We start from the raw sequence: 11802 nt of genomic DNA on the forward strand, positions 1-11802 counted from the left end.
GCCATCAAATTCCGCAGCGCTTTACAATGGGTGGACGAACAGACATGTAGTTGTAACCAGACAAGTTGGACACACAGGAACAGAGGGGTTGAGGGCCCTGCTCAATGAGCTTACATGCTAGAGGGAGTGGGGTAAAATGACACAAAAAGGTAAGGATAGTATTAGACTAGTGACAGTTGCAGAAGAGGAATCAGTCGGGAGCTATTAACAGTTTAATTGATACGCTTTTATGAAGAATTGGGTTTTTAATGATTTTTTGAAAGATTGGAGACTGGGTGAGCATCTAACGGAGGAGGGAAGTGAGTTCCACAGGAACGGTGCAGCCATCGAGAAGTCTTGAAGGCGAGCATCAGAGGTGGGAGTACGGACAGAAGATAGACGTAAGTCTTCAGCAGATCGTAAGGGCCTAGACGGGACATACTTGTGTATAAGGGAGGATAGATAGGTGGGAGCAGCATTATGTAGAGATTTGAAAGCAAGAACCAGAATTTTAAATTGAGCTCTATATTTTATAGGAAGCCAAAGTAGGGACTGGCAGAAGGGTGAGGCATGGGAGGTGCGGGCAGATAGGAAGATGAGCCTCACTACCGCATTCATTATGGACTGTAACGGCGAAAGTTGGGAGCACGTAAGACCACTGAGAAGCAGATTACAGTAGTCAAGGCGAGAAAGGACAGTGGAATGGACCAACACCTTAGTCGCATCTGGCGTTAAGTAGGGGCGGATGCGCGCAATGTTTTTGAGATGGAAATGACAGGATTTGGCGATAGATTGAACATGAGGCTTGAAGGAGAGGTCGGAGTCAAAGGGAGCACCTAGGCAGCGAGCCTGCGTGGTGGAGCTGATGGTAGCACCGTTGACTTGGAGGGAGACAGACACAGGAGTAACACCACTTTAGGGAGGAAAGACCAGAATTTCAGTTTTGGGCAGGTTTAGTTTAAGGAAGTGGGCAGCCATCCAGTTAGAAACAGCAGAGAGCCAGTCAGAGACACTAGTCAAGAGGGACGGGGAGAGATCAGGAGAGGACAGGTAGATTTGCGTGTCATCTGCATAGAAATGATATTGGAAACCAAAGGAGCTAATGAGTTTACCAAGGGAGGCAGGTAAGTATGTTAGGTTCATTATGCAGAGCGGTTTAGCATTCTGTGTACAATATGCATTGCTGGTAAGTATGTTAGGTGTATTACACAGAGCAGGTAAGTATGTTAGGAGGTGTATTACACAGAGCAGGTAAGTATGTTAGGAGGTGTATCACACAGAGCAGGTAAGTATGTTAGGAGGTGTATCACACAGAGCAGGTAAGTATGTTAGGTTCATCATGCAGAGCGGTTTAGCATGCTGCGTACATTATGCAGAGCAGATGCAGTGAGATTTGCGCTGTGCTAATAGTTTATATATTCAGTATCTGTATATACTCCTTCTCTGACAAATGCACCAGGTATCACAGTGTATGGGATAATTTATATCAAGGCCTGGCTATGACGGCACAGAAATTCTAGCAGGACATGGTAGGGGGACTTGGCAGAGGGTGGCACAGAAACTCAAGAAAGGCAAGGTAGGTACATTCTGGCAGAAGATGGCACAGAAAGTCCAGCAGGGCATGGTAGGTAAACTCTGACAGATGATGGCACAGAAACTCCAGCAGGGCATGGTAGGGGAACTCTAGTAGAGTGTGGCACAGAAACTCCAGCAGGGCATTGTAGGGGGACTCTGACAGATGATGGCACAGAAACTCTAGCAGGGCATGGTAGGGGAACTCTAGTAGAGTGTGGTACAGAAACTCCAGCAGGGCATTGTACGGGGACTCTGACAGATGATGGCAGAAACTCTAGCAGGGCACGGTAGGGGAACTCTAGTAGAGTGTGGCACAGAAACTCCAGCAGGGCATTGTAGGGGGACTCTGACAGAGGGTGCACAGAAACCCTAGCCGGATAGTAGAGGAAGTCTTGTAGAGGGTGGCACAGAAACTCCAGCAGGACATTTTAGGGGGACTCTGATAGAGGGTGGCACAGAAACTCTAGCCGGACACGGTAGGGAAACTCTAGTAAAGGGTGGCACAGAAACTCCAGCAGGTCATTGTAGGGGGACTCTGACAGAGGTTGGCACAAAAACTCAAGGATGGAGTGGAAACTATAGCAAAGCACGGACGTAGAACTCTGCAGAGGGTAGCACAGAAACTTTAGTAGGGCACGGTAGGAGGACCATGGCAGAATATGGTCCTCTCATAACTCAGTGCTCAGATAATTTGGAGACATCAATAAAAAAATATATATTTTTAATACGTTTTCACACTATATACTTATTATTTAGAATTTCTATGATAAAGTTCCCAGCCCTGTCTGGGCTAACCTCGGGCATTGAGCCATGCAGGGACGCTAGGCATCAAAACCAAGGTCACGGCTGCACGTCATACAGTCAATGGAAAACCGACCCTGCAATGACTGGCTGGGGGAGTCAATTAAACTGATTAATCTCCAGGTGATAGTGAGCTGATTGCATCACAAGTCCTCTGCAGACTCTCCGGCCCCTCAGGACAGCCTCACCAACATAGTCTGACGACACTCACACCCTAGAGCATTGTGGGAAGCGAAAAATGTCGCCCGAATTTATGAAGAGTGTCTGTAACAATGCATCTTAGAGCCTACAAGCAAAGATCTCCTGCTATCAACAAGCAACGGAATTAAATCAAAACACGTGAGAGGGCGTCTTACTGCCTGGCATGGCTCATTAATGGCACCAGGCGGGTAATGAGCATATAAGGGCAGATCACCCAGATGCCACATGGCATGTAAGGGTGCAAGTTGGCACAACATCTCAGGCCACACTAATACTAATTTTAACATTAAACAGTTGATCCCGGCGTACCACAATTAATGTAATACCTACAAAAAAAAACCAACAACACAGAACAGAGCAAGTGTCCTTGGCACTTAGACTGTAATATCAGAAAAAATACATAGGACGTAGCTAGGGAGGAGTGAGTCGTGGTGAGATGACAGCCAACTGAATTAATGTGACAATAGTAAGTTAAAAAGAAATCTTAAACTCAAGCGGGCTTTTTCACCAGATGAGCTGTTAGGGAAGCTTAAGGGGTTGAATCCCTGGATGTGGGGTTCTTTATCCCTGAATCTCTACAAGTGGCTCCAGAATATTAGTGTTCTGTTTTGGTTTTTGATTCTCAAAGCAGCCCGTGATATAAAAGAGATAACTAGTTTACTTCTTCTGAACTCTCCAGGTAACAGCCAGGATTGGGTACTGGGCAGAGGGGCTCTGCTGTACCCCTTCTCCTTTGTTTAGGTAGTGAGTCGTGGCAGCTTGTTTTTATTTCTTGCTATTTTTCTCACTGAAACCCCGGGTGGCGTGGTTGGCAAGGTTGGCATGAAGTGGTGGGGGTGTGGCTCCCAGCATGAAGCATGCCAGCAGGGGTCATCCAGTTTTGTTGTGGGCTCAATCTGCAGAGATCCTGTTATTCACTCATTTGTGAATAGTCTGGGATTTAACCCCTTACGGACCAAACTTCTGGAATAAAAGGGAATCATGACATGTCACACATGTCATGTGTCCTTAAGGGGTTAAAGTGAAAGTAAACTGATTTCCAGGTTTTAGCCACAATTGTCAAACCATAGCTTACATGGAGAATTTTGACCTAAAATTTGAAACTCACTTTGAATTGCTGACAGCTCAGACTGTAGTAAATAACTTTCTTAGACTATTTCCCAACTCTGCTCGGTGGCATCTCGGTTCTATCGCCACAAGTTGTTGTTTAGTGAATAGACTCGTCTCTTTGTAAGGCTAATTAATATTGACACTTACCTTCTCTTATGCGGGTTTGCTAAAAACAAGATGCCAAATACAGCGTCTTTATTACCCTGTATCTATCAATCGGTTACAGCTGCTTCCATCAAACACAGCCAGTACTCAGAGACATAACAAGATGTATCAAGCTACGTACAAGTAACATATGTTTGTATGTTGCGTTTTGTTTTTTGCTCTGTAACGCAGAGTAAGTGGCTCCCTGTTGGGGTAGCCTAATGTAGATCCTGGAGTCAGCAGCCCATGTGTTTTGGGAATACGCCAGAAAGTATAACCCGTTATCAGCGCGGTGCGTACACATCAAGGCAGTATTTATTCCGAGCGGAGAAACCTTGAGATTAAGTCAACATGTTAACATTTCTGTTAGCTTTCTTCTCAGATACAATCTTCCACCTGTGTCAAACACGGCATTTTCCAAACTGCACTTAGTAAAATGGCAGAAAAAAATAAAATGAAATTCCAGGCCATAAAGCTATCAGGTTATTGAGGAATATGCAAATTGTGAATCATTGGTGACCTAAAAATTCTATATGCCGAAGCCAAATCATCTAATGCTTTCATCAAATTTTCATTTAGTGAATAGACCCTCAGGGTAATATTCTAATAGTCATTTTATTAAACATCAGAACAGCCAATCCAAAAAAGGGGAATTGGGAGTACACCCAGAACATTTGGATCAAGACCAGATTCCTATTGGGCTGAGCCCCCCACCCATCCCGTATGGGTGCCCCTTTAGAGGTGACCACAGGAAAGCATTAATTGAGGAGTCTCTGGAAGCAGTATAAGCAGTAAGTTTTGAAGTTAGCATGTATATCTCCCATGTTAAAGGACCACTATAGGAACCCAGACCACTTCAGCTCAATGAAGTGGTCTGGGTGCCAGGTCCATCTAGGGTTAACCCTGCAGCTGTAAACATAGCAGTTTCAGAGAAACTACTATGTTTACATTAGGGTTAATCCAGCCTCTAGTGGCTGTCTCGTTGACAGCTGCTAGAGGCGCTACTGCGCTTCTCACTGTGAAAATCAGTTAGAAGACGCTGACGTCCATAGGAAAGCATTGAGAAATGCTTTCCTATGGACTGATTGAATGTGCGCGCGGCTCTTGCTGCGCTTGCGCATTCGGCGGATGACGTCGGAAGAGGGAGGAGAGTCCCCAGCGCCGAGGGAGCCTGGCGCTCGAGAAAGGTAAGCGTTTAACCCCTTCCTCCCCCTTCAGCCCGTCGGGAGTGGGACCCTGAGGGTGGGGGGACCTAAAGACCCTATAGTGGCAGGAAAACAAGTTTGTTTTCCTGGTACTATAGTGGTCCTTTAAATTAGTGTAGGATCCATCGATATTGAGGTACTGTGACATATTGGGCTTAAAACAATATTGCCACGTGGGGTAACTGAATTTCTATATTTGTTTGCTGAGATAGTTGATTTTAAGTGGTCTCGTAAACGTAATCTTTATTTGGTTTATTAAGAGTGTGGCACCAGGGCAAATTCTAACATGCTAACGGTGGTGAGTATGCTATGGCTTGCACTGTGGGTAATTGTAAGGCCTGGCTACTATCATATGACTACACATTTCAAACCCTGGTTCGGACCATAGCACTGAAAATATATAAAATCTGAATTATCTGTGAAAAAATATTTCGCAAGTGGCATAAGCCCTGTTTTTATAGGCTGTATGTTTAGGCTGTAGAATAGATTTACCAGAGTCAAATGCTTTTGTTAGTGATACTGAATATTCTCTGGATTGGAAATAGATATAATGCAGAATTAGTCAGCTGTATATGCCTGAGAGGTGCATACCCAGAGCATGGGGTTATTGTTCAAAATTGCCTGAAAATTGTAATATGATTACGTAGTTGGTCACCTTCTCAGCAGCACCTCCAACCACAAATAAGCATATTTCTGAAAACTGCCGATATAAACATGACAGACTTATTTATCATTACTCCTTACAATAAAAACTGAGTTTGCTGCCCCTATTTTATTTATTTATTTATTACTGGTATTGATAAAGCGCCAACAGATTCCGCAGCGCTGTACAATTAGTGGAGAACATACAATATAGACAGACAAATACAGAAGGTAGAGAGGGCCCTGCCTGTAAGCTGAGATCTAGCCTATGGAGCTCTGTATTCTGCAGCCCATGAGTCCTGTCTTTCTAATGTTACCTAATATTATTATTAATTATATAATACTATATTATTCATAATTTATGAAGCACCAACATATTCAACAGCGCTGTACAAATTCTCACTGTTATACATTAACCATCTGATGAACGCAGCGGTCAGCTCAACAATTAATAACTGGGCAAATTAATGTGTGAAACTGTGAACGTCACAATGGAAAATTCAGCAGATTTCATGATTTTACCCAGTTTTAGATTATCTATAACTGTTTAATAGCATGAGGTAATAAAGAGGCACACCGGGGGTTAACCTCCTCCCCAGCAAAAAAACATTAACATTGATAAATTGGCCTTGAATGTAATATTTAACTAATTCATTGTCTTTGTACATATCCCATAACACACAGTATACACTGATCCAGCTTTTATTATTATTATTATTGCAATTTATATAGCGCCAACAGATTCCGTAGCGCTTTTAGCAAACATAGCATCCTAAATCATGTCTATACAGTAATTAAACTAAATAGTAAAATCAGCCCAGTTACCCATCCTTCTATTGAAATATTATATAAAATTAATTCTGTGACTCCATTTACTTAGACTCTTCCCAGTGGCTTTGGAGCTCCATGGGAACATACAGGGGGGGGGGGGAATGTGCTGAAATTATGCATCTGATCTAACCAAAGAACCCCATATACAGCATGGAAATATATCTTAATATATAACTAGCAAACTCCTACACTATCTCACCTCTACACTACCTCACCTTTATACAGACCAGTGAGACCACCTTACCATACACCACCTCACCCCTACTACACTACCTCACCTCTGTACAGCCCTCTCCACCTCACCATACACCAACTCACTCCATCACTTCCTCACCCCTGTACACATCTCCCCTCTGTACACAGCTCCCCTCTGTACACAGCTCCCCCCTGTACACACACAGCTATCACCTGTACGCAGCTCCTCTATACACAGCTCACCCCATGTAGACCTCTCAGTGTAACCCCATGTACACAGCTCCCCTTTGTACACAGGTCACCCCATGTACACCATTCAGTGATACCCCCTGTACAGAGCTCCCCCCATGTAGACCTCTCAGTGTTACCCCATGTACACAGCTCCCCTCTGTACACAGGTCACCCATGTACACTATTCAGTGATATACCCTGTACAGAGCTCAGCCATCCCCCCCCTCCCCCCCCCCCCACATCCAGCACCCCTGTACCCAGCACCCCCTTACCTGTATGTGTAAGCTGTGCTCACATTGCAGAGATAGGATAAAGCCAGCTAATTCTCCCTGTGTACTGAATGATGTGAGCCCAGGGCAGGTGTAACATGCTGCAGGCAGACAGGTCCCAGGAGCCAGGCTGTTTATATGAAACCCTGCATGATGCAAGCAGTGAGTAGGAGCCCAGGGGAGCTGGCAGGAGCTCTGTACCTGGGGAACCTTGACACATGTCATCCTCCTATCAATGTTTCTGAGAGCAGGGTCTGGATGCCACCAGTACTGGATCTCCAGGGTACACCTGCTGAGGCACTTTAAATACATCCATAACCCCTTCCCCTGTGCTCCTGCTGCTGGTATACTCCCACAACTCTCAGCCATCTCCAAGCCAGACTGTGCACTAAACAGCAAGTTGCAATATAGAGATCAGAAGTGGGGAAAAAAAACTCTACAGTATAGATGGGATTTGGGAAGTTGGAATGTATTTATAGAAAAAAATGCAATCTATTTATTTTTCTATTTTGGCCTAAGTTTGCAAGTTGGTTCTCTGCTTACCACAGCACACTATTTGGTTGAATATATCCATTTTTCTTTTTTTTACAAGGCTGGAGGAAGGGGATATTAAAATTCAACTCAAGAAAGTTGTTGATTTTTTCAATCGTAGTAAGTTTGCAGATCTTTCCCATTTTATATCAAGAAATCCCCGTAATGTGGCTGAGTACAAGTGACAATCATAATTCACCTACTAAAAGGGCGGAGGATTTACCAAACAAAACAGAAATTACCACTGTCTTCTCAACAGGCTGTGCAGAACCCATTAATATTGTGCCCTCGGCGAATCCCAGATAGTCAACCCAGTCTGCCCTGAATTCTTCAGGCATGTTGGCCACAATACATACAGTGACCCTTTATCACTCCTATGGTGGGCTTCATCAAGGAGATTTTTGCATTAATACATTCTCTATTATTGTAATTAGTAAAATGTAGACAACAGTCCACAACACTGGGTGACGGGCCGTAGAAGCAGGTAGATCAGCGCCCACCCAAAATTTTGTTGCAAAAACAAAAAATCTATTGGCGTGATTAGTGTGTACTGGAAACAAATCGTTTCTGGTAGGATTAATTCTGCAGATTCCCCCCACACACCCCTTATTGATGGAGGAAGACACTGCTTAGAGACCAAACAGTTTATTGCATCACTATGTTTCAGGCATTTCCCCCCCCCCATTTTGTGATGTCACCCATTGGCTTTACATTGGGCCATCAAATTCTGAATCCGCTATATAAAAAGCCCTGCATCGTGTCCTGTTTTCTAGGACTGTCGTTGGGTAGCAGCATCAGTAGGTGGAGTCAGGCCTCTAGTTTGTGTTGATTTCCAAATACATGACCACTCACTAGGCCAGGGGTTAAGTACAATGGACAGCACCCAACAAGTCAATAGGTAGAGGCAAATTCCTAGTGACCCACCATCTTTAAATTTCACTAGCCACTACTGGTCCACGCTATTCATCTTTCCAATTTTGCCCTGATGTAAACTCCAGTTTCTTAAAGCAATTAAGTGTGCAGAGGTGTTTAAGGGGTTAACTGCATGCACCTGCAGGAGAAATCAGCACTTTATAAATCCCCTTAGCATAGGGTTTCCTTGTCCGCCACTATTTATACAGGTTGCTGGTTATTGCCCCGTGCAATGAATAATTCAGAAGGTTTAGGAAGGAAGTCAAGTCATTAATGTATGAATATATGGATTCTACATATAGCAGGGCAGCACTTTACATGATGGAGAGTTATGTGTCCGAGCAGATACCGGGGAGGAATAATCCCTCGCTCACTGTAAATTGTAGTAAATGCTTCCCATATACAATCTTTGAGATTGTGTGGTGATTGCTGCGCATGCGCCATGAGCCCAGTGCTCCAACGGTGCTGGAATAAAGGTGAAGATAATTTATTTCAACTTGCTCGTTACCCAAATAGGGGTGGTGGGGGGGGGGGATAATAAACAAAAATAGAAACCCTCTAAATAAAACAATATATACATTGTTTTTTAATTGGAATATCCCTTTAAAAAAGTCAGCAGAGCAATATTGCTATATATCTTTACCACTCCCCTTATACAGTAAGATAATTATTTATCCAGAGGCTTAAACCCTGGAGATCTAATTATCTCTAATAAATTTATACATTTCATATAATAACGGTACAATAATGGCTACTTGGGTGACTTGAACTGAGTGGGTATACTCACTGAGTAATATGTCACGGCATAGCCGAGGGGCAATTTAGGGAGTGGAGTCTAGTATCCAATGTGCTGCCAAATACAACCCCTCCTGTAGTTATCTATCTACTCGTTAGGGAATAGTGACTAACGAGCAGAACCTCTAATTAACCCATTATTCTATTTTCATGCTATGTACATTTTATCCAAGTTGTCCTATGATTGTTGGCGCTGTCGATGAGTGTGTGATCACAAACCCACTTGGGGTTTATTTACTAAACAGCGAATTGTGCTGTTTTTAAAAACGAAATTTGATCAATTAAAACCTAAATAACCAAACTGGGAATATAGCAATTAGAGATATGTTTTTTCTGCTGTAACAATTGGTTTCCAAGTCACCTTTATTCACTTTTTAGTGAATAAACCCCAAAGGAGGTATACCCAGCTTTTTTCCATCTCATCTTATCATATGTTATTTTTTTTTTCCCTAACCATCATTTTTTAATATTTATCATTTTTTAGCAGACACGAAAGATTTATGGATTTTTTAAGCTACTTTTTTTCTGACAGAAAATTGGTGGAGACTTCCTGACACTATAAATTTGGCGGTTTCCTAAAAATATTAAATGTGAAAACTGGCAGAATTTACCATAAAGAAAAACTCACTTTTTACAAAACAATTTAATACATTTTGATCAAAGTAATGACTTAATTTAGCTGTCATTTATCAGAACACTTTGATAAATATCATTCATTTTGGTTGGTAGATAATGATGGCTATTTTCACACATTTCAGACTGCGGGTTCTTTTACAGCTATATATTATGATTATTATTTATATAGTGCCAACAAATTCTGCAGTGCTGTACAATGAACGGACAGTGCACAGCCTATACCCAGTTCATACTGACCGTTAATTATATATAACTGGCACCAAAGTAAGATACCATATCCAGCCACATATAAACAACCAGTGAACAGCATTGATTTGTAACATCTAAGACAGGGCTGCCCAAAAGGTAGATCCACAGATAACATAGAACTACAACTACCATGATGCTTTGCATGCCTTTAGAATGACAAAGCATCATGGAAGCTGTAGTTTTAAAACATCTGGGGATCTACCTTTTGGGCACTCCTGATCTAAGAGCATGTTGCTCTCAGAGACGTCCCATCCATGTTTTATAGGCACACAGTATCCAGGACCGGACCTGGTATTACCTCTCCAAATCAATGTGCAGCGATGATTTCTACATAATGCAGGGCAGAACAAGCTAAAAAAAACAACCAAAAAAGCACTGTAAGTGTTAAACACTAACCTCCAACAGGGTATACACTAATCGGAATTTCCGCAAATTAAATCTCAAAGGCTTAAAGCAAAAATAGCCATGCTGTGACTATGGCTGAGATGGAGACATTTTCCAGATTTCATTCACAACATTTTAGAGTTTAGTGAGTTTCTAAATGTAGCCTAACCAAAACGGCAAAAATCATCTGATTCATTCCGTATTAAGAAGCTAAAGTCCAGAAATCATTCACAGGCATTCTGCCCTTTCTCTGCCTAAATACATCTGTTTTGTAAAATAATCGGAAGTTTTTTTTCCCTACACCCAAGATTCTATGTGTGTTATTTTAGTGCTTAGAATGGTGGATCTATTTGCGTAAAAAAAAAAAAAAAAAAACATTTAAAAAGAAGCATTTCTTGTTAAATTTGTGTTAGTTGCATATTATTACATCACGTACCCCAGTGTACGCTTCCAAATTTGTAACACAGAGAACGTTTTATTAGTGCGAAATAAGCTTTCTGCGTGCGGGAGGGCGTCTGAGCTCAGGGGAAGCGCATGTCCCTACTGAGGATATCTGTGTGTGATGACAGACTAGCACACAGAAACTGCGGCTCAATAAAGAGAATATTCAGATACATACACACTACAAAACCTAGGCCAGAATAGCTGATATGGAAAAATTGGGTATTTAAACCAGGGCCCCAGTTTAAACAAGTTAGCGTTTAGCAAAAAAAAAACCTGAGATGTAAATGTATAGGAAACTGCAAATTTTGGGCAAATTTGCTTAGTTTGAGTATTTTTCTCATTTTGGGTATTTTGATGTAAAATTTCCACTTTCTTGCAATTTTCTACAAGCTCATTATTTAGTGATTATTGTGTGAATTTCTGTAGATTCAACCCTGTGCTTAATCTGCTCGCTAAAATAACATTTTATCTAGAAATGTACTAGCGATTTCTTAAAACATTGTACGTGTAAGACATTACTGCCAGTAAGTCACCAAGATATCACTTATTGTCTTGCAAGGGGTGTTTGCTACCAAATAGTTTATAAAAAAAAAAGAAATTAAAATATTTCATAATACAGCATGAGCTAAATGTGAATTTGGGGCAAAAGATTAATTTTGTCTGTTGAC

The 11802-nt window shown here is 42.1% G+C and overlaps 1 protein-coding gene across 3 annotated transcripts in view; it reads right to left on the minus strand.

Annotated features, from left to right (window-relative positions):
* The window catches only part of TRIM66 (tripartite motif containing 66), a 40371-nt gene extending 33090 nt beyond the window's left edge, over nt 1–7281 (minus strand). For 2 of the 3 annotated variants that reach the window (XM_063437619.1, XM_063437617.1), the window contains exon 1: nt 7187–7269. The gene's annotated coding sequence lies outside the window, so the exon portion shown is untranslated. Of the gene's footprint in view, nt 1–7186 lie in introns of all 3 variants that reach the window. The other variant, XM_063437618.1, reaches the window with a different exon arrangement.
* Between the last annotated feature and the right edge of the window lie 4521 nt (nt 7282–11802).

The sequence above is a fragment of the Pelobates fuscus genome, chromosome 12 (genome assembly GCF_036172605.1).
Source record: "Pelobates fuscus isolate aPelFus1 chromosome 12, aPelFus1.pri, whole genome shotgun sequence".
Taxonomy (NCBI): Eukaryota; Metazoa; Chordata; class Amphibia; order Anura; family Pelobatidae; genus Pelobates; species Pelobates fuscus.